Source organism: Peromyscus eremicus, chromosome 1 (genome assembly GCF_949786415.1).
Source record: "Peromyscus eremicus chromosome 1, PerEre_H2_v1, whole genome shotgun sequence".
Taxonomy (NCBI): Eukaryota; Metazoa; Chordata; class Mammalia; order Rodentia; family Cricetidae; genus Peromyscus; species Peromyscus eremicus.
The window spans coordinates 6,402,501-6,427,192 of record NC_081416.1 but is presented as its reverse complement, the minus strand read 5'-3'; the positions used below and the strand labels follow the sequence as shown (position 1 = coordinate 6,427,192).

General features: G+C 45.9%; 1 protein-coding gene across 2 annotated transcripts in view; it reads left to right on the top strand.

Annotated features, from left to right (window-relative positions):
- The first annotated feature begins 10,624 nt into the window (after positions 1–10,624).
- Acsl5 (acyl-CoA synthetase long chain family member 5) overlaps positions 10,625–24,692 on the top strand; it is a 51,317-nt gene continuing 37,249 nt past the window's right edge. The window contains exons 1-2 of one of the 2 annotated variants that reach the window (XM_059256424.1): positions 10,625–10,679; positions 12,949–13,129. The gene's annotated coding sequence lies outside the window, so the exon portion shown is untranslated. Of the gene's footprint in view, positions 10,680–12,948; positions 13,130–14,918; positions 15,146–24,692 lie in introns of those variants that run through there. The other variant, XM_059256436.1, reaches the window with a different exon arrangement.

Genomic DNA, 24,692 nt, shown 5'->3' with positions numbered 1-24,692 from the left:
TAGAATCTAACAAAGTATCGTTACACAGCTCTGGTAGGCTCAGCCTTCTGACCATCCTTGCCCAGAACTTATAAGAGAGTAAAGAGTCTCCAGAGACCACAGCTTGCTTTCTAGTCAGTGACACTAATTAACAGAAGCTGTCCCTTTCTGAGTCTCACAGAAAACAGGCAGAAGTGGCGAGTCAAAAAAGCCCTGGATGTTGATCCAATGATATCACTTACAGCCTTCATGTTACTGAACAAGTCACATGACCCTATGTGAAGACTGGGACCCACTCACGAAAGCCTGTGCTACAATTCTAAATGCACTTCATGTTATTTGTATGACCTTGGACCTAAATGATGCAGGTCTTCTCTAAGTGGTATTGAGGGGCAAGAGGATTACAGGAGAGCTTGTAAATCTAGTCCTCCATACAAAGCTCACACAAAGAACCATTCCATCAATGGTCTTACGGCCTGGGGCGATAGCTCATTTGACTAAATGCTCGCTATGCAAGCTTGCAGACCTGAGCTTCAACTCTCAGAACACAGTTTAAAAGCTGGGCATGAAGATGTGAGCCTGTAATCCCAACACAACAGCGACAGAGACAGGAGGGTCCCTGAGGCCACCAGCTCGTCTAGTGGAATCAGTGAGACCCCTTGTCTCAGAACTAAGGTGGGGAGCCGTCTCTCCAATGACGGCCACATGTGTGCACGCACATACACGGACAACACACAGGAAGATAGATTTCATGTGAGTATCATAGTAACAATGGTAGTTACCATTTGCTCAATCAAGTTTACAGAAAAATCTTAGAACAAGTAAACTAATGTTTATGAAAAGATTTACTGCCAACCCAGGCATACTGTATCTCCCTTTCCTGGGCTTGGAGGACCAGGAGCTGATTAGTACTGGATAAATATTGGCCTTTTCTCTGCATAGATAAGAGCAAGAAGATTTTAGATGGGGGTGGGGGATGTCACCTCTTCACTGCTTGACACATCACAGGGAGACCAGGACTTTTGGAAGGCCACAGCCATCCCAGGTAAGATGGCCCAGCCATTTCCCAGGCCCATCCACACTAATATAAATGGTCAACTTCTCACCTCCCATGGCTTTCATCTGGGAAAAGTCTGCCCTCTCACACTCACCCGATACTTAGATATTTTAGCACGGTAGATTCGTTATGATTCTCAAAGCATCCTAGAAGTCTCTCCCAAAGGCTAGGACAGTGGTTCTAGGACCCCACTCCAGACTTTCTGAGCCAGAATGTGCTCCAGGAAATCCGCATTTGAGGTTGTCACTTATCTTAGATACACTAAGTCTTGGGAAGCCCTGACAGTCTGAAGAGGAAGGGAAGAACTAAGTTACTGCTTCTCTTCCTGCAGATACAATCTTTAAGCAGCCTTAGCTCACTCAGGCCTGACTCAGAAGGAAACCACGCTACAGAGGCTGTTTCTCTCCTCTTAAAGTTAATGTGTGAAGTCTTGAGTCAACACTTCCTTCCTTACAAACTCCACCAATCTTTTGCCTTGGGCAAGTCAGATAGTGCTGTGAACTGGTTTCCTCCATTTCACAATGAGGCTAACACCAGCCCTCTCAGATTGACTTGTGTGGATGCCATGAGCCTACATATGCAACCTAAGACCTCCAATTCAATAGGAACTCAGTAAGATTTAATGGGTTAGGGTTTGGAATAAGTCTACTCAATCTTTCCCTCCAGGGAGATGAGAGGCAAAAAAAAAAAAAAAAAAAAAAAAAAAAAGGAATTAACTTACCTGGAATGAGGTAGGTCCAAGATGGCATGTGGGAGAAGTGAAGACAGATAGTGGGATGCATGTAAGTCCATCTCCTGACCTATTTTGTGTGGAAAGGTATCAACTCTATGGAGTCTGTCTGCTCCTCTGTGAAGTGGGGATAGAGGAGAGAGACCTGTGAGCTTACCAGTTTCTTGCCCTAAGATCCCAGGTGGATCCTGAGCTGAGTACTATGGGATGGCATGCTGAGTGACAGATGCATGTTCTCTTTCAGATATGGCTCCCAGGTTCCTCTCAGGCATGGCTTGCACTAACTGTCCTGGGAGCAAAGGAAAGCAGCTGTTACCTGTCTGGGTGCGAACTTCCAACCTTCCACTATATCCTTAGGCCTTGTCCACAGCCAATGGGACCCAGTGTCTGAGATGAGGCTTCTACTCAGCAAGGATTTGGGAAGCCAGATGAGTTGACCAAACTGGGAAATCCTATATCTTAGGTCTGCAACAGAATAATTTGCTCAGGATTCAAAGACCACTGTTTTAGAAACAGTGTCCATTGCTCCTGGAAGATGGGGCTCAATCATTGACTCTGAGTGACTGCTAATGACAGAACCATGGTGTTCCTGAAAGGCCCCACACAAGGGGAAGAGAATCCTGCCCTCCTTCCCAAAGGCTCTGCCACCCGGGTATTCAGTCCCTCTATTATCTACCATACCTCTTTCCACAAGGAATGAATCTTCAACACCTGAGCAGGCGCTTTTGAAGATCTGGGCCTTCAATAGTTACATTTTCTCCCAGCCATCATCAGAATCCAAGTTTAGCTGGTTGGGCTGGCCTGAAGTACAGAGTTCAAAATATTTATTTCATAGTCTTTGATTCTACTTCCAGGGTTACTGACCCTAAAGCCATGGCATGAAGAATAAAATCTGTCAGAAGTTAGCAGCGGGAAGAGGAAGCTGACTGCTCCAGGAGTATGTGGTATTCAAACAAACTCATCGATCAACAGTGAGGTAATTAATCGCAAACTACTTTCTTGTGATTTTAGATTTTCTAAGATCTTTTTTAAAATTGTCTTTTTATTCAAGCATATATTGTACATTGAACATATTACTGCCCACCTCCAAAAATGTTTTCTTCTTTTTATAACTTTTTATTGATTCTTCGTGTCTTTCACATCATGCATCTTGATTCCATTCGTCTCCCTGTCCCGTCGTATCTACCTTCTGCCCTTGCAACCTCCCTCTTAAAAAATAAACTAAACAATAAAATTTGTTTGAAAAGAAACAGAGAAAAAAGGAAACGAAAAATCTCATTGTAGACACTGTAGTGTGACACAGTGAGTCACACAGTGTACCCTTTAGAACACATATCTTTACTTGCACATGTTTGTTACAAACACTCATTGGTCTGATTCGAGGCCTCTGGCTTCTGCTACACTATTGATACTGGGCCTTCACTGGGACTCCTCTTGGGTATCCTGTTGTTGCCCTGTGTCATGGAGATCCTGCACCTTTGGATCTGTAGGACCAGACTCTTCGTATGCTCCAGTAGATCATAGATGAGGTGGATTTTGGAGTGGGCCAATGCATAGTTCTGGTCCTAGACCTGGGTAGTTGCAAGGTTGGTCAGCCTGCCAGCTCTCCCTCATCCTCACCACCAGGGTGAGCTCTCCAGCATTGCCCTGGCTAGCTCACCCTATGCAGCAAGGAGCAAGGGGTGGCACTGTTTGTCCTGCTTTCGCACCCTCCAAGCCAGCTCACCCACACCTAAACCACTAGGCCACACCAGTTCCCAGGCAAGGTGCAGGGGCCACTCTCCAGAGCACTGCAGCTGGTGAGGGGCAGAGACCACTCTCATGGCCTCAGGGCCCGCTCTCCCACCTGCCACAGGCAGTAAGGGGTGGGAATGGGGGAGGGCATCTCTCCCTCATCCACATCACTGTATGGCAGATGAGGGGTGGGGTCAGATCTCCATGCTCTGTTCTCAGGGCAGCTCCCCCATGTTTCCTGCTTTTTCTTGGCTAATGGAAATGGAACCTAGCACTTCTTGTGAGATAGGCAAGTGCTCTATCATCAATCTACATCCCAGGCCAGGCCTCCAAGACCTTGTGTGTGCATGTGTGTGTGTGTGTGTGTGTGTACATGTGGTATGTGCATGTGTGTGGTGTGTGCACACATGTTGGTGTGTTCATGTTGTGCAGACAGTATGCAGAGGTGAGAGGAGGCTAGAACAGGATCTCAGGTGTACTTACCTGTCACTCTTCACCTTACAGCCCTGTGACAGGGTTTCCCACTGACCCAGAAGTTCTATTTCAGCTAGGTTCATTGGCTAGCGACCTCCAAGAGTCTGCCTGTCTCTGTCACCCATCGTTAGGATTACAAACACATGTGGCTATGTTCAGCTTTTTCAGAAGGGTGATTGGGATTTTGAACCCAGATTGTCATGCTTACACAGTAATCACTCCTACCTACCCAGCCATCCATCTCCTCATCCCCCATGAACTTCTTTATTTTCACACATCCCAAACACTGGGCCGGTCTACTATACCCCAGTTCATCACTCTCTGGTGCTAACATGCTTTTGACTCATGAGAAAATGTTTCCCGTCTGTGCCAACTGACAGAACTGTGTGTCCTGCATTCGGCATCTGGCCCTTAGCTCTCTGCTGGACAGTCAGTCGTAGAGAATCAGGCAGGATGTCCCTCCTGACTCCCCCACCCTCCTCAGCCTCTTGTCTGTAGACAACAGAGGCCCTCCCACTTCCTGGTATTTCCTCTCAAGTCCAGTTAAAGGCCCTGGATTAGCCAATCAAGCCCTCAGGGTGGCTCATACCATGCTGTAAATTCAGGGAACCACAGCTGTGAAGCAGAAGGTATCCTTTAAGGACCCAGGAGGAGGGAGGTGCAAAGAAATGTTCTGCTCTAAGTATCAGTGTTCTCCTGCCCGTGACACACAGGAGGGGTGCTCCTCAGTTCCTGCCTCCTGTAGTGCAGGCTGTGGGATGAGACCCAAGCTGGCTTGGACAAGTTAAGGCTGTCTAAACCCTCAATTTCCTTATCTATAATTAGCCAGGATGACTTTATGTGGCCAGTAAAAGGAATAAGAGACATAAAACACCCAGCATAGTGGCTGACACAGAACAATAGCCAATAAACAACACAGTTCAACAAAGGACTGTAGCTACAGTTCAGATCATAAACTATTGAATGGAGACTGTGTTATCCTGCGGGGAAAAGCTGCCACTTCTGCAGAAGCCAGAGGAGCAGGTAAAGGACATTTCTGGCACAGCTTGTAATGTATGTACATAGATAGTGGTGATGCACGCATCAAATGGAATGACAAAGCTTGGGCTGGGTACCAGAAAGAAAAAGAAAGCTCACGCAGGCAAGTTTCCATATGTCACTAACATCAGCCTGTGTGACTATTCTATACGTACTGAGTCAACGAACCTTTGGCTTCTAGTAATCAGCATTATCCCAGAACTATGCAATGCAGGACACATTCGTCACTGACATCTTTCCCACTGATGTATTTAAAAAGTGAAAGCAGAATGGACAGGTGGCTCAGCTGGCCGTGTAAGCATGAGGCTCCAGTTTGATCCCTAGCATCCAGTGCAAATAGACACGTGCTTTGATAGGTGCTTATAATCCTACTAAGGGGAGGCTGAGATAGACGAACCACTGGACCTTGTTGCCTGGCCACCCTACCCACCTGGGGAGCCTGAAGTCTCTCTGAGGAACCACACCCAAGAATGACCTCTGGCCTCTACATGTATACACACATATACAGACACACATGCACCCCCACACACACACACACAAAGAGTGAGAGCAGTGGAAATCTAACTTATATCCCAAATATTATCACTTCAATATGTAATTGGAAATTGAAAACTTGTTATTTTTTCATACCAGATCCCCCAAAATCAGCATATATTTTGTCCTTGCATCTCATTAGGCTCAGGTCACTCAAGTGCCTGGGAGCCACCTGTACTCTGGGGCCATAGTCCTAGACAGTGAAGGTGTAACTCTTCTCTATGAACTGTCTTTCCTGGCCCCTGTGTGGTGGCCACACTCTGTGAGTGTTGGAATTCCTGGAATTTAGGCCTTGACATCTTGCTCAGGGACATTTAACATTTCTATCTGACTCTTTTTTTAATTCACAGAATGAAATGCATTCGTGATGAGGAGATGGATTGGTGGGTGAAGTAATTTCTGTACGAGCATGAAGAACTGAGTTTAATCCCCAAGAACCCACATAGAAAGCTGTGTTTTATGTACCTCTGGTCCCAGTGTAGAGGAGGCAGAAACAGGAGGATTCCTGGACTGGCTAATTAGGGAGCTACAGGCCAGTGTCAGACTGTCTCAAAACAAAGTGAAAACCCTGAGAAAACCCCCTGAGGCTGATCTCTGACTTCCACACAAATGCACACACACGTGAATGTGCACCTGTACACACTCATGCACCCACACCCACATGAACACACATAAATACAAATTGTATGCATTTATCCTGTTCAGATGGATGCTTTGAAGAATTTAAACGTTGAAAAGTAGTCAAATCCAGCTATTAATAATTAATAAACTCACCCTCACATAGCATGGTTATTGTTTTGTGTTAAGAACACATCTGCTCTCTTTGCATTTTTCAAGAATATGGTATATCAGTCCAGTAAGATGTCTCAATGTGTAAAAGCATTTGCCATGTAAGCCTGATGACCTAAGTTTGATCCCCAGAGCCCATAGTACAAGGAGAGAACCGATTCCCAAAAGTTGTCCTCTTACTACTGTACAGGCACTTGAGTGTTTGTATACACACACACACACACACACACTAATAAATAAAAAATTTCAAGAGAATACAATATGTCACTGTGGTGATTTGAATGAAAATGGCCCCCATAGGCTCACAGGAAGTGACCCTATTTGAAAAGATCAGGATGTGCAGCCTTGTTGGAGGAAGTATGTCACTGGAGGTGGGCTTTGAGGTTTCAGATGCTCAAACCAGGCCCAGTGTCACTCTCTCCTCCTACTTCCTGCTGATCCAGATGTAGAACTCTCAGCTATCTCTCCAGCACCGTGTCTGCCTGCACGCTGATATGCATCCCATCATGATGATAATGGACTAACCTCTGAACATGTAAGCCAACCACAATTAAATTTTTTCCTTTGTAAGAGTTGCCATGATCCTGGTGTCTCTTCACATCAACTATAGTCTCTGTTACACAGCAGAACGAACTTGTTCTTCCTGTTTAACTCTCATTATATCCCCTTTGACCATTGTCTCCCACCCTCCACTTCCCTTTCACCACTCACCTGTGTTAACCATTGTTTCATTTCCCAGGAGAAATCCACTTTTGTAGCTTGCACTTATGAATGAGATCAGGTGGCTTTAAATTTTTTGTGCCTGCTCTTTTTATTTAACATGATGTCTTCCAGGTCCATCTGTGGTGTCACAAATGGCAGGATTTTGTCTTTGTGTGTGTGTGTGTGTGTGTGTGTGTGTGTGTGTGTGTGTGTATGTCACTTTATTTATGTGGGACTGTTTCATATAGCCCAAGCTGGTCTTACTCTTCTTATAAAGCAAAGGAAGACTTTGACTTCTGATTCTCCTGCCTCCACCTCCTGAAGGCTGAGATTGTAGCATGTATCACCAACATAGAGTTTTATGCAGTGCTGGGGAATGGACACACAAGGCTGCACTCAGGCTAGTTAAGAACTCAACTCTCCCAACTGGGTTATGGCCTTAGCCCCTCTACTTTAGTTATACATTAGACTTTCTTTGTTCATTTGTTGACACTTTAGTTAATTTTATATCTTGTCTCCTGTGAATAATGCCACAATGCATATAGGAGTACAGATGTCCTTTCAACATACTGATTTAATTTTCCTTGTATATATACCCAGAAGTGGGATTGCTAGATCTCAGTCTGGATGTTTATTCCTTACTGATAAAGGAGCAGGTAGCTCATATCTCCATGTTCTGATTTGTTCACTCCACGACACTGATAATTATGGTATTTGTATGGCATAATAGACCCCCTAGAATACAGCTGTCCATCAGCACAACAGCCACCCTCAGTAAAGAGTTAACTGGTATATCTTGACCTACTACTGTATCATGAATCACCAACTAGGAGGCTCAGTTCCAAGGTTGTAATTCAATTTGATTTCTGTGGTTTGGGGGAAGGAGGAATGAAGAGCTAGAAATTGGGGAGATTTCTTTTTTATATTTTTATTAATTGGTTGGTAATTTCATACAATGTATTTTGATCTTATCTATCCCCCATTTTTACCCCTAACTTCTCTCCAGACCTATTCCATCTCCGTACACCCCCAACTTTATGTCCTATTTTTTAATAACCCACCCAGTCCAATTTGTGCTTCCCATATATTCCTGGGTATGAAGCCACTCACTGGAGTGTGCCACCCTACCAGGGGCTACACCCTTGGAGAAAACTGACTGTCCCTCCCCTAGAAGTGATTAATTGTCCATAGCTCCCCATTTAAGGGGGTGGTGCTAATGAACCTTGTCTGGTGGATGCTTCTTCTTCTTGTTATTGTGCAAATAGCATTCTTGTCAGCCAATTGCATATCTTTGGGTAACACTTCCTTCCCAGAAAGAATGAACAAGTGGCCTCAAGATAATGCATGCCCAAGCAATTGTTGTCAGTAGCTGGAACTGAGGGAAATTAGCAGCTGTAGACATCGAACTGTGGGTTCAGGTTTCCTTTTGTCCTCTGTGAAGCCCCCAGTGATGCAGCAATGTCAGCCCCTAGAGTGGAGCCGAAGCATTTCAGCACTAACAGATTACAGAGAAGGGAGAGCTGCTGGTGGAGAGAGAACCCGGCTAGAACACGTAGGTCATCAGCGCCTGCCGGCACGTGGAGTGAGGCTTTTGAGGGAAATGAGCTCAGGAGCAGAAAGGCTGTTCACCCTGTTGAAGGAGGGGAAGGTGGTGATCAGCTTGACATCTGGTTTCAAGGGCTTATTGGGTCCTGCTGACTTAGAGCAAGGGTTCTTAATGTTTATCAAGAGATCACTGACTATCCTCAAGAGAAACGTGTGTATGCACACAAAAGAATAAGGGAGTTGTAGAGTTGATGGCATTGAACTACAGAGATAAGTTTACACTCTGGACCAAGACTACCTGAGCTCAAAGTTTAACCATGAGGTTATTCCGACTGCTAGCCATGTACTTTGAACACGTTCATTGGCCTCTTACTCCAAGAGGACCCTTTCATTTTCCTCCAAAGGGCAATAAGATCTTCCTAGGGTTGCTGTGAGATTAGATGAGATGCTGCAAAACTCTTAGTGCAGGGTGGCCACTTGGCAAGTGTTCCATAATGCTCTCCACTGTGGGCCTCAATTATAGAAGGCCTCTGCAAGGATCTGAACTAAGGATGAGGAGCTCCCTGAGGACCTTCGATTGCTGCCTTGGAAATGTACTTTGAGCATCATTAGCCTTTTGAAATAGCAGATAAGCAGAATGGCATGGAATTCCAACAGCCAGTTAGGAGAGCCCTTCTAGGAGAGAGTTTTCGGGTACTTTGCCCCTTCTTTCCATATCTCAGTTGATGACAAACTTCAGCGTCAGCTCTGCCATGTGGGAAGCTAAAGTTCAACCTTCACAGTCCTCACTCTATGACACTTCTCCCTGCCAGTCAGTGAACTCTGGGACATGCCATCCCAGCTCCTCGTTTTCTGGTCCATCACTGCTAAGCTGTCCTGAGTTGTTTCATCCTCAGCTCTGACACTGCTTCTGTTTGCTCTGGGGCCATTCTGCCTGATTTGGACAAGCAGTAAGACAGCCTAATAGCCTTCCCGTCTACATGTTGGCATCTCCACATCTCCAGCCATTGCAGGCATCTTGTGCAGCCACTGTCCTCCTCCTCCTCCTCCGCTCCTTCCTCTTTCTTCTCCTTGTCCTCCTGTGCTGGGACTCAGGGCCTTGCACATGCCCAGTGAGCTCTTGCTTTTGGACTTCCTCCCCAACCCACATCTTTCCTTTTTCATATTCCACCTCTCATTTTTACTCTTGCCCAAACTTCTTGAGGAAAGCATTATTTTGTGTACATTCTACAATCTGAACAAAAAAAAAACTATTCTAAAACAGACACTCTAGAAGCTTAAGAAGACTCTTCCAGATTCTAAGATCAGAATATTACTAACAGAAGAAATTTCAGTTTTCCTTTATGACTTATTAGAGTCAATATCGTATAGAATCTTGAAACAACCTATACTATAAATTTTTTTGTTATCATGCTGGAAGTGAATAAAATTTTAAAATAACACTTTATGCCATGCCAGACTCTTAAAGGACAATAGGGAAATCACCAGATGCTACAAATATCCTAAAATTATTTAAGAAGTAAGTGTGCTCTCCTTCCCTACATCATCATAACCTAATCTCCAAGTTACAGGACCTCAGGAAGTGACATGTCCTATCTGAGTTGTCACTTTCTCATTCAGACAAATTGCAACCTCCATCCAGATGATTTTAAGAACCAAATGAAGTATTCATCTTGGGGTCTTACTCCCGTCCCTTACTATTGGTCTGGATGTTTGAAGTTCTCGTTGACACTCACACCTCACAGATATGAAGCAGCAGCTTGGAAGAGTTACAAACTAGGAAGTGTGGTATAAACATGTCTGCCTTCCTCTGCTTCCAGGCCCTTGGACAAGCTGATTTCTATCTGTGAAGTACTCCCAACCCTGAGCCTAAGAGGCAGCATAGCTGTTCTGAGGCTGTGTTATAGAGTTCTGGAATGTCAGTGTCTGGGATTCCAGAACTATGGTGGATTGGATGTACGGTTCCTTTGTCCCTAAGAAAAGGGAAAGAAGGTCTATGAAGACCATCAGAGGGTCATGTGGAAGAGTGTGTCAGGCTATCGGTCAGGCACCACACATCTCAAGAACCTCGCCTGTCAGTGGCCTAAAAGAATGAAGGTTTGTACATTTTAGGGTCTGCTGGATGCCCAAGTTGAAAGGGATTTAAAAACAATTACTGTATTCTAAAGTGTATGGTTGTGGGTACTATAAAGAAGCCTGGTCTAACACACCAGAGACAATGGTTCATCAGTGGGAAAATCACCTGCTTTTGCAGATACACAACAGACACATACATGCCAGGTGGAATGGAGACCTGCCTGTTATCCCAGCTCTTGGAAGACTGAAAGCTGAGTAGGTGGACTAGCCAGAGAGTTCTGGGTTCAAGTGAGAGCCTGTCTCAATATACAAAGTGGAGAGCAACCAAGCAAAATACTCAATATCAGTATGTACACACACACCTGCAGATACACTCAACAGGGACACCTATCACATAAACATGTGCAAAATATTTTATTATATTTTTTAGGAGAGAAAAAGATGGTATGGCCTGCTAGAGTGTTAGAGACCTGGACTCTGGGCTTTTCACCACCTTTTGGAGTCTCCAATGTCCCTGAGAATAAAGCAAGGTTGCTATGTCATTGATGGCTCATTCATACCTCATTCATACAAGGCTACCCACTTGTTTTGTCCACTCTGACTCTGCATGATTTTGAGTTAGATTTGTGGAAAGGTGATGTGAACAGTCAGTGGCAGGACTCCTATTCAGCTAAAGTCTCCTTCTGGGACTCAGTCAGCTGTCCAGATTCTCCAAAAACACCAGTTCAAGTCTGGGTCAAACTTGGCCATAACCAAGGCTAGCCCTAATGCAACCTCTATAAATATTTTAGTATCTGGTCCTATTGAAGGTAGGGTAGACGTTTGATGCAAACACTCATCTCGAGTGGCACCCATATTACCTGACACTTATATAAACACAGAGTCAAAACCGTGGCACGGGCCCAGACAATGTGTTGTAACATTCCCTCTGGGGAACTGTGACATTTACTAAAGTTTGGAAACCACAGCTTGGCTTGGCATATCTTACTCTCTGGAGAGTGTGGTATCAGCAGGTGTTCAGTCAGTAGTTTACTGACCAACATACCTTGGCACTGGTCCAGTCTGGTGGCACTGACACCCAAAGTTCTCATCAGTCGGCTCTCTTCAGAGCCTCTTAGAAGCCTTTTTCTTTCTGGTACTAAGGAAGTGTTAAGGCTCTTTAGGGAGAGATGACCTCTGAGGTCCATGCCTCTAAGACCTGATTGAGAAGACCCTATGTCATGAACATGCTAACCACCCCACACAGAATCGAGCAGGAAGTGGTGCTGATGCCTGACTTTGATATTGGACACCTGACCAGGTACATTACAATGTAAGCCTTTCTCTACATTTCTAAAGGGCTGGCACACAGAAAGCAGGCAAGCATTGAAGTTTCACTGGTGGCATTGACCAGAGAGGTAGCATCACAGAGGGACCAAACATGGTTATGGGCATCTGTGGCCCTGCCTTAGGCCTGGATTGTCTACTACCTGGTTGCAAGATTTTAGCACCTTCTTGAAAAGGGTTCATTGGTCTGACTCTGAAGTAGAGGTTGTGCAAGATCTGCAGATCCTCTTTTATCTCTCTGTCTATATTCCTTCTGATTAGTGATGCCTTTGCAACCTTAATGATTTAGGAACAACATGGGTAATGTGCATCTTCCACACAGATAGAAGGAAGAAAATAGACTATGCTATGAGGCAACAGCCACAGTGCTTCTTCTTGCTAGGGGCGAGTAGGGCAGGCTGTGCCCATGACTCTGCTCTCTCGGAAGACAGCCCACTTGGGTTGGTCTTTTGGTTCACGTTCTATACCCCAGGCCAGCTCTGCTTGCTTGCTTGCCTTGGAATATCCTGGATTATCCTGGCTTTCCTAGAAGGCTCATCTCCAAACACAAACTTCCACTTTGTCCAGATCTTAAAACCATAGCCTGACTATGCTATGGTTTTAAGATCTGGACAAAGTCAGTGCAAGTGACTTCCTCATTTCCTGTCATCCTGAAATTAAGGTACACTTTCTCGGCCTTATTAGTCTAGTCTGGCCTCTTCCTATCTCAGTCCCAAAGATGGGGGCAAAGAAAAACCTCATATGCAAAGCCCTATGTGTGCCCACTCCTTCCCCTGAAATCTGGGTTTTATAAGTTTCACCCCACTCAACGGCAGCTTTCTGAGCCAATCACTGTTTTTTTTTCCCTCTTAAATCCATTGCCTAACAATCTCTTGTTTAACCTTTTGCCAAATTCTCCACTTCTGTCAGAGGTGACTGAGTGTTTGAGCAGGTAACTTCTACCTTTGCACCTCTATTGCAACAGGTCCAAAGGTTCCAGAGAAGCTGGCAGGACAGTCTCAGGACAGGATCCAGTGGCTTCAGGTGTGCCTAGTCCCCGAGCGAGCGTGGAAAGCAGAGGCAGCTGAATGTGGTGCTGAACCAACAGGCTAGCTGCAAGAGGAGCCATTCCTCAACCCAGCTAGAACTGTGACTGTTCTCACAAGGTGAGCTGCCTTCTCTGGTCTATGAGACAGCGGGAGTAGGGAGGTTGTGGGGAAGGTGGGATGTATACTCATCCTCAACCTGCTTAACGTTCTTTCATAACATGAATGGTAATCTCAGCTGACTTGTGTGGGAGGCAAAGAAAGAAAGTGATTGGAAAGGGAAATATTTAAGCCATTTGATTCTAGAAGTGGGGGAAGGATTGAAGGAGAATTATCTATCAATCTCACTTTTAGAAGGCATAAAGCTTTTGAAAGGTTAAAGACCGAGTCAGGATGTAGTGTCCCTTCATCTTACATTCAGAACTTCTTAGAGGAGCCACTTAACCACTGTGGATGACAGAGACTCCTGGAGGACGGGATCAACAGTGATGCTATTAGGGGCTGGCAAGCATCCTAAAGGACAGTCCATGTGTTGGCTCAGGGGAACATCTTCTGTAAGGGATGCAGCACTAGCTTCATTTTTTGGATACACCTCTGAGTTGTTGAACAGTGTGGCCTGGCTTTAGATAGGATGTGATTGATGGTCAGTCTCTGCTGACCAGACTGTAAAAATCTTGGGTGATGTCAGAATCTTCCATAGAAATCTTTGGGGCTCATAGAGGCTGCATAGAAAGGCAACCCAGTGAGATTCTAGAATGACCCAGACCTCGCTGAACTTGCCATTTGGTTCTAGAGGAGACCAATGACAACAATATTAGTTGGTATCCTCTGAACATGCCAGGGGCTAAGACAGGCCTTAGAGAGAAGCCAGGGGCATCCCAGGCACTGAGGCTTGGCACCCACTCTGCCAATGTTCTCCTCTGGAGAAAATTGTTTCCCGGGAAGCTGAGCTCTGAAACTGAACAAAAGCTGGAGGCACTTCTTCTATCCTTCCATCCTTCCAAAGGGGACAGACCTGCTGTTCTTTGAGATATGGCTCCACTTTCCTGGCCTTTCCAGCAGGAGGGGGTGCTCTCTGCAGAGAGAAGGAATCCTAAAGTAGCTAGCACTCTAGTGAAGAGCCAGACTCACCTTGAACTTCCTCCGCATCCTTCTTGGAGGGATCGAGTCTGGGAAAGTGCTGTGTAATTCTGTCTGTCTGTGAGTTTGCTGCTGGGAGTGGGGTTGGGGGTGCAGGACCTGTCATCTGTCTTCCAAATCCGAGAATGAGGTCTCCTTGTGCCCCCGGGAGAAGAGAGCTTTAAAGGGTGATTAATAAGGCAGCCATGAACCCGGGTTGTAAGGTGGAAGTGGGGAGGCACAGGACACAGTTTTGCATTAAACTTCCCTGAATGAGAGACCGATCTGGTGTGTCAGAGGAAAAGGAGCCACGTCAGTTTAATGGCTGGCTGCCCCAGTGGTTCCTGGCTTAGTTTGTTTATTCTGTTGTCTCTGTGAGGTCCGCATGTGTCCCTGAGCCGGGCAGCTCTGGGGGACCGGGAAAGGGGCTGCATGGAGAAGACAGTTGTGTTGAGACTGCCCCAAGGGCGGAGGTCCCTCCCGCTGGACTTTCCTGTCCTGCGAACGCAGCGGGGAACAACGTCACCTCCGTCTCTCTGGCAGTGAACCCAGGGGCACCTCAGCTCGGTTTCATTTGGATTTTCGTCTTAGAGGAGAGCTAATGGGACCAGCGGGAGCAGGTGGACTGGGTGGATGCTAGGTGGCTTTTGTTTCAGCCCTTAGGGGCTGGGGCTAAAGGCTTTGAAAACCGGCCGGGGTAGCTTAGGCTGCCTGTCTCCTCCTGGTCAGAAGCGCTTCCACTTTCAGTTGTGAAAGAGGAAAAAAAAAACCAAACCAGGAAGTGAAGTCCCCAGCACCAGCATGTCAGAAAGCCGGGCTATGGCCTGGCTGGGACGGCTCAGGGCAGGGCAGAAGTGCGGACGCTAGCCCGGCTGCCTGCCTGCCTGCATGGACGCTCTGAACCACCCTGCCCCTGGAGAAGCCCGGGGTGAGGAAGGAAGGATAGGGGCTCTCCAGCCAGCGAAGCCGGAGCCAGGAAGCCCCACTCAAGCTCCAAGACATTCGGCCCCTCACAGGGTAAGGGATCTGTAGCGGGGTGTGATCCAAGGACGGGCCCCTGGGCGTGCCGCAGAGGCATCCGACCCCCCTCCTCCCTGCCCAGCTTCAGGAAGCTGGTTGTAATTCGCGGCTTGCTGTGGCCCACGTGGGCGCCATGCTCTTTATGCCCCGGGGGTGGGGGTGGGGGGCTCCCAGGGCTACCCGTGCTCCCTGGATCAGGAGAGGTGAGGAAAAGGAGGAAGGGACGATGGGAGGGGACTTTCTCCGTCCCTTTTCCGGAGGTGGATTACAGAGACCGTTTTACGGGCCTGAGCACGTGGCGTAGCTCCCTGAGGTGGGCTGGGGGTTTAACCTTGATTTTCACTGGACTTTGACTCTAGGATGGTAGGAGCTAAGGAATGAGACTAAGGAGATGGAGAAACAGACTGAATGGCTCCTGAATGAAGTTGGGTCCTTTTTCAGGGCTATCAGCACAGGTTAGATCTAAGATGCTCTGGAAGGGCTTTGAGGGAGTGAGCATTGAGAAGAGGCTCCATGGCTGGGTTTTGATACCCCATGTGGTATCACACCCCTCCCCCCTTTGACAGTCTGAATGGCAGGACTGAATCTAAACTTTCTACTTGTAGGTGACTGGTGCCCTGTAAGAGGCAGGGTCTAAAATAGTAAAGCTTTGGTCAGGTTTCAAAACTGGAGATAGAAGCCATAGATTCTGACCCTGCCCTCTGTATCCATGTGGCAGCTGTTTCAGGTCATTTTAGAATGCACCTTGGGAGAAACACAGTATAAAAGCTTATGAGCATCACTCATGTGCCTGTGTCGGCCAATGAAAGGCACAAAAGCCTAAATAAAGCAATAGCTGTAAATGCAGGCAGGCAGGCGGGAGGTTTGAGGGAAGTGGGTGACACAGGCAGGTGAAGTAGCTGGTGTATAATGGATACTGGTGATGGGAACACTAGAAAAAATCGCAGCACATAGAACCCAGAGAAACACATTAAATTTAATTTAAAAAAAAAATACTGTCCAGACCACACAGAGTTTCAGCCAAGCATTCTGACTTAAGGCTATGTTATAACTTTATTTGCCCTGCTTTGTTCTTTGAAGTAGACGATCACTGTAGTCCAGGCTGAGCTGGAACTCCTTACGTAGATGAGGCTGGTGATCTGCCTGCCTCGGCCGTCCAAGTGCTGGGATTATAGGTGTGTGCCACTATGCCAAGCTATGTGATAGTTCTTTAGGGCAAAGACAAATACCACAATATCAATGTGCCTCTGTGCACCTCAGTGCTACATCACGGCGAGGCCACAAGTTCAAGGAGGGTGGACACTGCAGAAGGACAGAGATCTCAGTCAAGTACCAACACATAGCAGATATCATATTTGGTCAAGCCAATCTTTTGAGGTGGATGGTTTCACTGTCTGATGGTTAAGAGAGTAGCATCAGAGAGGCGAAGCTACTTCCCCAAGGTCACAGAGCAAGTAGGCTGTCAATTGTATTGGAACTGTAGGCAGGCAGTCTGATGCTTTCAAAAATAAAATATTTACAATTTTATTTTAAGAACTTGTTCTTCATTCACTTGTAGGATTAGCCTTCCTTTGAATAGCCTAAAATTTTAGTTTGTAAGAAGATTTTTGTATGTGACATTTGGATACCAGATATTGAGTTTATATGGTCATCCGCTATTTGAGGTTTTCCTGGGAGCATGAATATTACCACTGCTGTCACTGGGGGAGCACTATGCTTAGAGTCCTATGGGTGCTTTTCTTGTGATTCTTAGCCCATGGAGTAGGGTTAAAAGTGTGACTTAGAAAGACACTCAACGCATCATGGATGGTTGGACCTGGAATCTGAACTTGGGCTCAATTTAGTTCCAAGGGTGATCTGTGCTTTAACCCTGATGAGTCTGGCTGGCTTAATGCATAGGCCAAAGAATAAGAAACTGTAAGGTAGTTAATCTTTAGCAAATCCTCCCATCTCAATTCATAGAGGCTGAATGTAGACAGACCAGTTGTCAGGTTGGGGGAAGGAGTGAGGGGTGAGTGCTTCACAGGTACAGGGTTTCCTTTTGAGGTGATGAAAACGTTTTGGAATTAAACAGAAGATCAGTGGCCTAGCATTGTGAATGTACGTTTTAAAAAAGTTTAAGTTTCAAAAAGTGAATTCACCTTAAAAAAAAAGAAAGAGAAGAAGAAGTATTTTCTCCCCTCTTCCAGGGAGCTGAGCTCCGAGTCCCAGGTTTGGCGTCATTTTAAAAAGCAGGAGTGTGCTGCCTGCTCGCTGTGTCCCATACTCGTGCCTAGCCGACGACGCAGTGACTCTGGGTGCAGCCAAAGGTGACTTTTCAGTCTGGCAGAGCCGCAAGTGTGGTGTGGTCCCAGCAGTGACCTCAGCCTTCACAGCTCACACCACGTTCTGTGGTCAGTGCCTCTGGGTATGTCATGGTGTTAGATCCAGGCTCTCAGTAGCCCTCCCCACTGGCACAGGGCTGGATTCTTCCTAGCTTCCCCATTCCTGGTATGTGAATAAATAAATGAGTTCATAGGGTTTGGAAGGTCAGCCAGTCCGTGAACTGCCATTACAGACCTCTCGGTCTTCCTGGGTCATTCTTTTCTAAGACCGGAGTTGTGAGAGGCTTGTAGGAGGATATGAGGAAGGGAATGGGGCTGGCTCAGTGACAGCCCTGTCTCCTCCAATTAGAAGTGCTATGTTTAAACAGAAACAAAGACTTGTTAAGACATTTGTCTGTAAGAGGAACCAAGATGATGATTGTATCTTTTGGGACGTCTCATAACAGATCATGTGACAGGAGTAAGGATGTGAAAATGGAGGTAAATAGAAGAGAGAACCCCTTTGTGTTGGTGTGTGTGTAGGTACACATGTGTGTAGGTGTGTGTAGGCGTGTGTGTAAATGCATCTGGTTACCAGAGGACACTTTGGAGCTCTTCCTCAGGCTCTTGCCCTCTTCGTCATGAGACAGACATTCTCATCGGCCTGGAACTCATGATCAGACTAAGTTAGCCCCCCCAGACATCTACTGTCTCCCCTTTCCCGGCTGGGATTACAAACATGTGCCACCACACCTGACTTCTGTTTTTCCAGACCTGGGTTCTGGGAACCTAACTTAGGACCTCAAGCTTGTGCGGCAAGTACTGTACTGACTGAGCCATATCCCCGGCCCTGACAAGAGAAGCTCTTTCCTCAGGACTTGCCACATGCCCAATGGTGCACCAGGTACCACAGCATTTTTGTTGTGTGCAGTTGAAAGAGCAGACTTGCAATGATGTTGAGTAACTGTCCCTGGGTCCTCTCGTCTCATAAATGACAGCTCTGCTGCTCTGAAGTCACAGAAGCAATGGCCTTGGAGGTTTGTTTCTGGACAGGGGAGTCCTGGCAGTCAAGTTCACTGCTTACACTTCAGATCTGGTGATGCTTGACCATTGGTCTAGCCAGGTAGTGTGAGACCTGGTTCTGAACTCAGGCAGGAAGGGCTCTTTCACAATCTCTTGCATCATCCACTCTTTATCGCGAAGGAATGATGAGGACCAAGCACTTTGTCCATTCTATCTTTTTACAGACCCTCTTATCAAATCTAGGGGACTTGTGATACTGGCTTTGCTTAACTTGTTCTCTCAAAATTCACTTGGTCAGCAAGAAGTTGCGGCTGCCCTTTGGGGGTGTTTACCTTGACAAGTTTTTCTGTAGGGTGGGGCCATTGGACTGATTAGTTGGAAGCATAATAGTAGATCAAGGTTAGTTTTATCAACCTGAGTGCCCTCGGGATTTGTCACTTCCTGTCACCACCCTGTGGGTGGCTCCACAAATATCCTAAGGGACCGAGTTAATAGGCTGTTGGGATTTGAATTAACAAGGGGTGTCCTATTAAGTACCGCTTGACTCAGCTGGCCAAGGGCTGTCACCACCTTACCCCCAGTGGCTGTGTCTGAGAACCCAGTCTGACTCCAGTGGCTGGTGCTCTCGCTGAGCACTCTCACTGATTCCTCTCAGAGCCTTTTTCTTCACTCTCTTGAACTAAAAACGAACCTTCCACCTCCATTAGAAATACCATTTCCCAGGGGTCAGTGGGAGTGGGAGGAGAAAGGGTATTGGGAATGAATGTGAGCAAAACTGCATTAGACATGCATGAAAATGTCCTAATGAGGGGTTGGGGATTTAGCTCAGTGGTAGAGCACTTGCCTAGCAAGTGCAAGGCCCTGGGTTCAGTTCTCAGCTCCGGGGGGGGGGGGGGGGGGAGAAAATGTACTAATGAACCTGTTGTTATGTACAATCAATATTACTACAAGGAAGAAAAGCCTTTCCCTCGTTCCCTCCTCTAAGTACTGCCCTTTGTCCACTCTTGTCTTCAGCCACCCCGGACCTTTCCTCTCTTCCCTTCTACTTGGGTCCATCCAACCCACGGTGATGGGGTTTATTCAGGAAGATGGTCGAGAAGACACAGACAAGAGTTGAGAAAGATGGTTTGCTGAATGTGATGGCAGCAACCTTGGTTGACAACAGAGTGTGTGGGCGTGTCTTCCTGTCCGTGGGCTTCACTGGTTGGGTCACTGTCTTTGCCTGGCCCTGGAAAAGAGACTATTAGCAGTGAGGCCTGGGATCAAGGATCATACGTCTGGGCCTGTAGTGATCCAAAGGGCTGTCTACTCTACTCCTGTCTCCAAGGGCCTGTGCTCCCCATTCTCGTATGCTCGTTCCACATCTTTGTTTTTTCATGTTGCAGAGACGTGTAATGCTGCAGAGGGTGGGAGTTATGTATTCCAGTGTTCATCAATCAACACTGGCTATACAACTGGGCACACAGGCCCAAGGTCTTTTTTTTTTTTGCCTTCTCTTTCCTTTCCTTTTTTCTTCTGTTCTGCTCTTCCTTTCTTTTTTCATCTTCCTCTTGTTCTTTTCTGTTTTCTTGGGGTCTTTTATTTTTATTTTTATTTTGGCGTTTTGTTTTTGAGATAGGCTGTGTGTAGCAAAGACTGGTCCCAAACTCACTGTATAGCAGAGGATGTCCTTGAATCTGACCTTCAGATTCTCCTGCTTCCACCTCCAGAGTGCTGAGGTGACAGGAGAATACCGTTACCCCTGATTTATTTGGTGTTGGGGATCAAACCCAGGGCTCTATGCATGCTGACCCAGTACTCTGCCAACTAGCTACACCCCCAGCTCCACTCACCTTTTTAAAAGTGAGCATAGAAATACAAGTGTCACAGGGTAAATAAACGTACTCTTGTCTACCCCAACAGAGCACATTAGCTCCCTGAGAAAATGGCTTTATCCCCTACTAGCTAAAGAACTCCAAGCGCACCTTCTCCATTCTGAACATTGTGGCTATCTGGATATAGTGGGTTTGAATATCTGAGTGCACACTGTGATATGCTTGGGACTCTGCCTTGGCCTCATTTACATTGTGTGTAAGTGTGAAGTGTGTAAGTGTGAAGTCCCAGCGGTGGTACTCCCAAGAAAGATCAAGCAGACTCCAGTCCAGGCATGCATTGTGTTTCTTCTTTGAATTCTTCAGTGAGTGTACTTTAACAGACTCCTCCTCCTGGTTGTCTTTCTCTGAGCATGTGCCATTAGTGAGCAACAGAAAGGTGACGAAGTCTCCATGGGTTGGTGGATTCCCACTTTATCTTAAAGTATGTTCTGGGTGTGCGGGACTCTAAAGGCTAGGATGACCTTCACATGGAGTGCTCCTAGCCTTGTTGAGAACCAAACCAGAAGAAGATGCCATGGCAGCTCTCCTGAGTTCCTGGCCCTGTGTGTGCAGTGGATCTTTCTTGACAGTCTTATGATTCATTTACAGTGTGCTTGCCTATGGCAGGTGTCTTACATCTTCCAGCTGTGGGACTCATCCTAGCAGTTGGGCTCAGAAGGGAGAGGCAGTGGGAGGTGGTTCTTATTTGGTTCTTGTTCTTACCCCTCCCGCCTTAATCATTTAAACAATGGGAGTCGATCTTTCCTTGCTATGGAAAGGGCTACCCGTCCACCTCCTGGGGGCTTTGATAGAGCTCTGTCTTCTGATGTTGTTGTCCTGCTCTGCTCACAAATCTTTGTGAAGAGTCCAAGATGCCCTTTCCTGACTTTCTGAGCACATTGGCGTGCCTGTGCGAGTGTGTGTGTGTGTGTGTGTCTTTCAGAACACCCAGGAGCAGGTCTATGCCTGATCACATGGCTAATGTGAGATGGTGGCCTGAGAGCATGGGTGCTGCTAAGTGGCTGGGAAGTTATCTACTGGCCCATAGGTCAGGATCTCACACCAGTCTTTCTTCTCAGCTACTTGGAGTAAATGTTGAAAGTTGCATATTCATAGCTCCTCTGGCACTGTGACTCAGGCTCCACCTTTGTTCTGGATTCTTATCTGCTCCAGAGATGAATGAAAAAGTTTCCACCCTCAAAGCTGCAGTTCAGGCTGGCTTGCTCAGTGGCTGAGACATGCTTTACACACTGCAAGTCCTGGAAAGGCTCCTGTGGAATGTTGTTTTGGTGAGGGGAGAGCGGCACTGAAGGAAACAAGGCTGAGAGGCGGTGGTGTTCCCAGGTGTGTTCCCAGACGCTGTACTGAACCGGGGGTGGGACATTCTACACCAGCTGCCTGAGCCAGAGGCAGGAGAGTAGGTGTACATATTAGTTTGTAGATAAAACAAAATATACATTTCAGATTAAGCAATACATGCCATCAAGCATTTCCTTCCCAGTTAGGGCTAGCTACTCAAGGCTCCCTGACCAAAACTCACCCCTTCCTTTAGAACCCGGTCCCTTTTGCTTACGTAGCTTCGTCGTCAGTGTTCCACCACGCTATAGTGATCTATGCAGGCTTGCTTTCATATTCTTCAATGAACACTTAGCTACTGGCTTGTGGTTTTTTTTTTTTTTTTTTTTTTTTTTTTTTGGTTTTTTGAGACAGGGTTTGTAACAGCCTTGGTTGTCTTGGAACTGGCTCTGTAGACCAGGCTGGCCTTGAAATCACATAGATTTGCCTGCCTCTGCCTCCCAAGTGCTGCAACTAAAGGCATGTGCCACCACTGCCCTGCTGGCCTGAGCTTGTAATCCTAGCACTCAAGAAACTGAAGTAGAATTGTGAATTCAAGGCTCGATGATGAGACCCTGTCTCAACACCACCTCCTCCTCCGAGCACACACACAAAATAACAATTCCATAAAGGTGGGATTTCATAGCTGTACTCTCAGTATCAATAATAATTACCTGATTTGTTGTGGGGTCCTTTAAAAGTCTTTGACTGAATGATTAGAAGCCTAAAAGTTTCTGGGGAAATCTACTTCTAATTTTTCACCTTCCATCTGTCTTTCCTATGAAGAGTATCCCTTCAGAAACATCAGTCCCTACACTGTAGCAGGAATCTTAAAAAGTTCTTATTCATAAAATCAAACCTGAGCCAGGTATTGGGGTGAACACTGGATGATCAGAAAAACAGAACAAGCCACAGCTAACCTCACCTGGCCAACTTCTCAGCTGATCTTGTTTCCTCAGACTGGAAGCCTCTGTATCCTCATGTCCGAATGGCTCTCAGCTGAACTGTGCTGCTCAAAACCTAAAAGCTTAACCAGCCAAATGCTTAACCAGCCAAATGCTTCTAGTTCCTGGTCCTCACGCCTTATATACCTTTCTGCTTTCTACTATCACTCCCTGGGATTAAAGGCGTGAGTCACCATGCTTGGCTGTATCCTTGAACAGATGGATTTCTGCCTCTGGAATGCTAAGATTAAAGGTGTGTGCTACCACTGCCTAACTTCTATGTTTAATATTGTGGCTGTTCTGTCTCTGACCCCAGATAAGTTTATTAGGGTGCACAATATTTTGGGGAACACAATACCACCACACTACACAATCCATCGCAGTTGTCCACATGCACTTTATTTAGCAGTAGATGCTGGGGCTGCTTTCATATCAACACATTTGAATCTGTTTGCCTACTAAGACTTCCACTGTGTAGAAGTGCTATTGTTTGGCAACCTACCTAAACAGGTAGATTTGTCTGGGCTTTCGTATTTGAAATAAGCCTTTTGCTTTAGTGATGTTGACGGTAATAGCAAAGACTGGATGGGCATAGCTCTAATGCTCTCCACATACATTTGTTTAGTACTTAAATCACAGAAACAGCCTGATTAGGGAGATTTTATTGCCATTTCATAGACAGAAGCCACCCAGAGGATAAGTTACCTGCCTTGGGTGAGAGAAGACAGCATGGCAGGAATTAAGCTCATGGGCTGACTCAATCCCAAATCCTTAGGTGATACACTGTACAATGTTTCTAATCCCCTTTGTTGAGCTGATATTTTTCTACTGGATAAATTGATGGTAGAGTCGCTGGGACAAATTGTTAAACAGACATTTAAATTGTAGCAGAGGGTAACTCCCCATCTTAAGAGGTTGTACCAAATTTATATTCATAATTAACACTGCATGTTGTACTCTCTTGTTTCTGCTAGTTTAATGGGGAGTCGGGGAGACAGGCTGGGGCTTTAGGTTTGTAATTTTCAAGAAGCATTGCTGAAGTTGAGTGTCTTGTCCTAACTTTGAGGACTCTTTTGCCACACATATGCTACTGATGCCCCTGCCCTTGTTTCATTGGGCTGGACTTTGTCTTTATGTGGCTTCTGAGAGTTTAGTGCAGGGAGTCAGGTCTTGGCCTACGAGTGGTGCTTGACACTTTGCTTGTGTTACCGTCCAACAAGTCAATCATTTTTAAAAGTGTTATGTAATCGAGCTTGTCATTGTTCCCATTTCTGGATTTTAGTTTACATGTCCATCTTGAGTCTTTTCCACCAATGTTTTAAACTATGTTTCTGTAATACTCTCTCCCAGATATTCTTAGGCTTCTTGCTGTGTTATGTTTGAAGACTGCTCCATCTCCAACTTGCTTTATTGGAGTAAGTCAATAATCAGCTTTATATGTTTTCTTTCTGAGTGGCTAGCACATTATCCCAGTATATTTATTGTAAGTAAAGAGAATCTATTTTGATATTAAATGCTATTTAGTATATATTTATAGTGCCTACTGGGTGTGTTTCATGATTATTTTATTAAATAAAAGTATATACTCAGTAGCCACTAGAAAACTTTCATAGCTCGTTAGTGAAATTAAAATGTGATGTTTGTCCAATTCCATTCTTTTTCAGAACCTTTTTGACTCCTTGTGAGTTTTATTTTTCTGAGTGTTTTTACAGATAGTGTCAGGTTAGCAGGAAAATCACGTTGGTTTAGAGTTGTGGTGGACATATAGATTTGAGGAGACAGATCTCAGCTATTCCAGGCATGTTCTTCCATCTTCAAGCTCTTCTATGACTCAGATCTAACTTGTCTCTTTTAGTTCATGACATTTATTTGTGTGTGCACTCACATGCCACTGTGCACTCGTGGAGCTCAGGTGATAGTTTCCAGGAGTCAACTCTCTCCTTCCCCAAGGGGTTTACAGGGGTTACCCTCAAGTTGTCAGCCTTGGTAGTAAACACCATTATCCTTTGAGCCATCTTGCCAGTCCTAAACATTTACATTTACCCCCGTAATGGTATCTTTTCCATGATTTTTAAATTAGTTATTT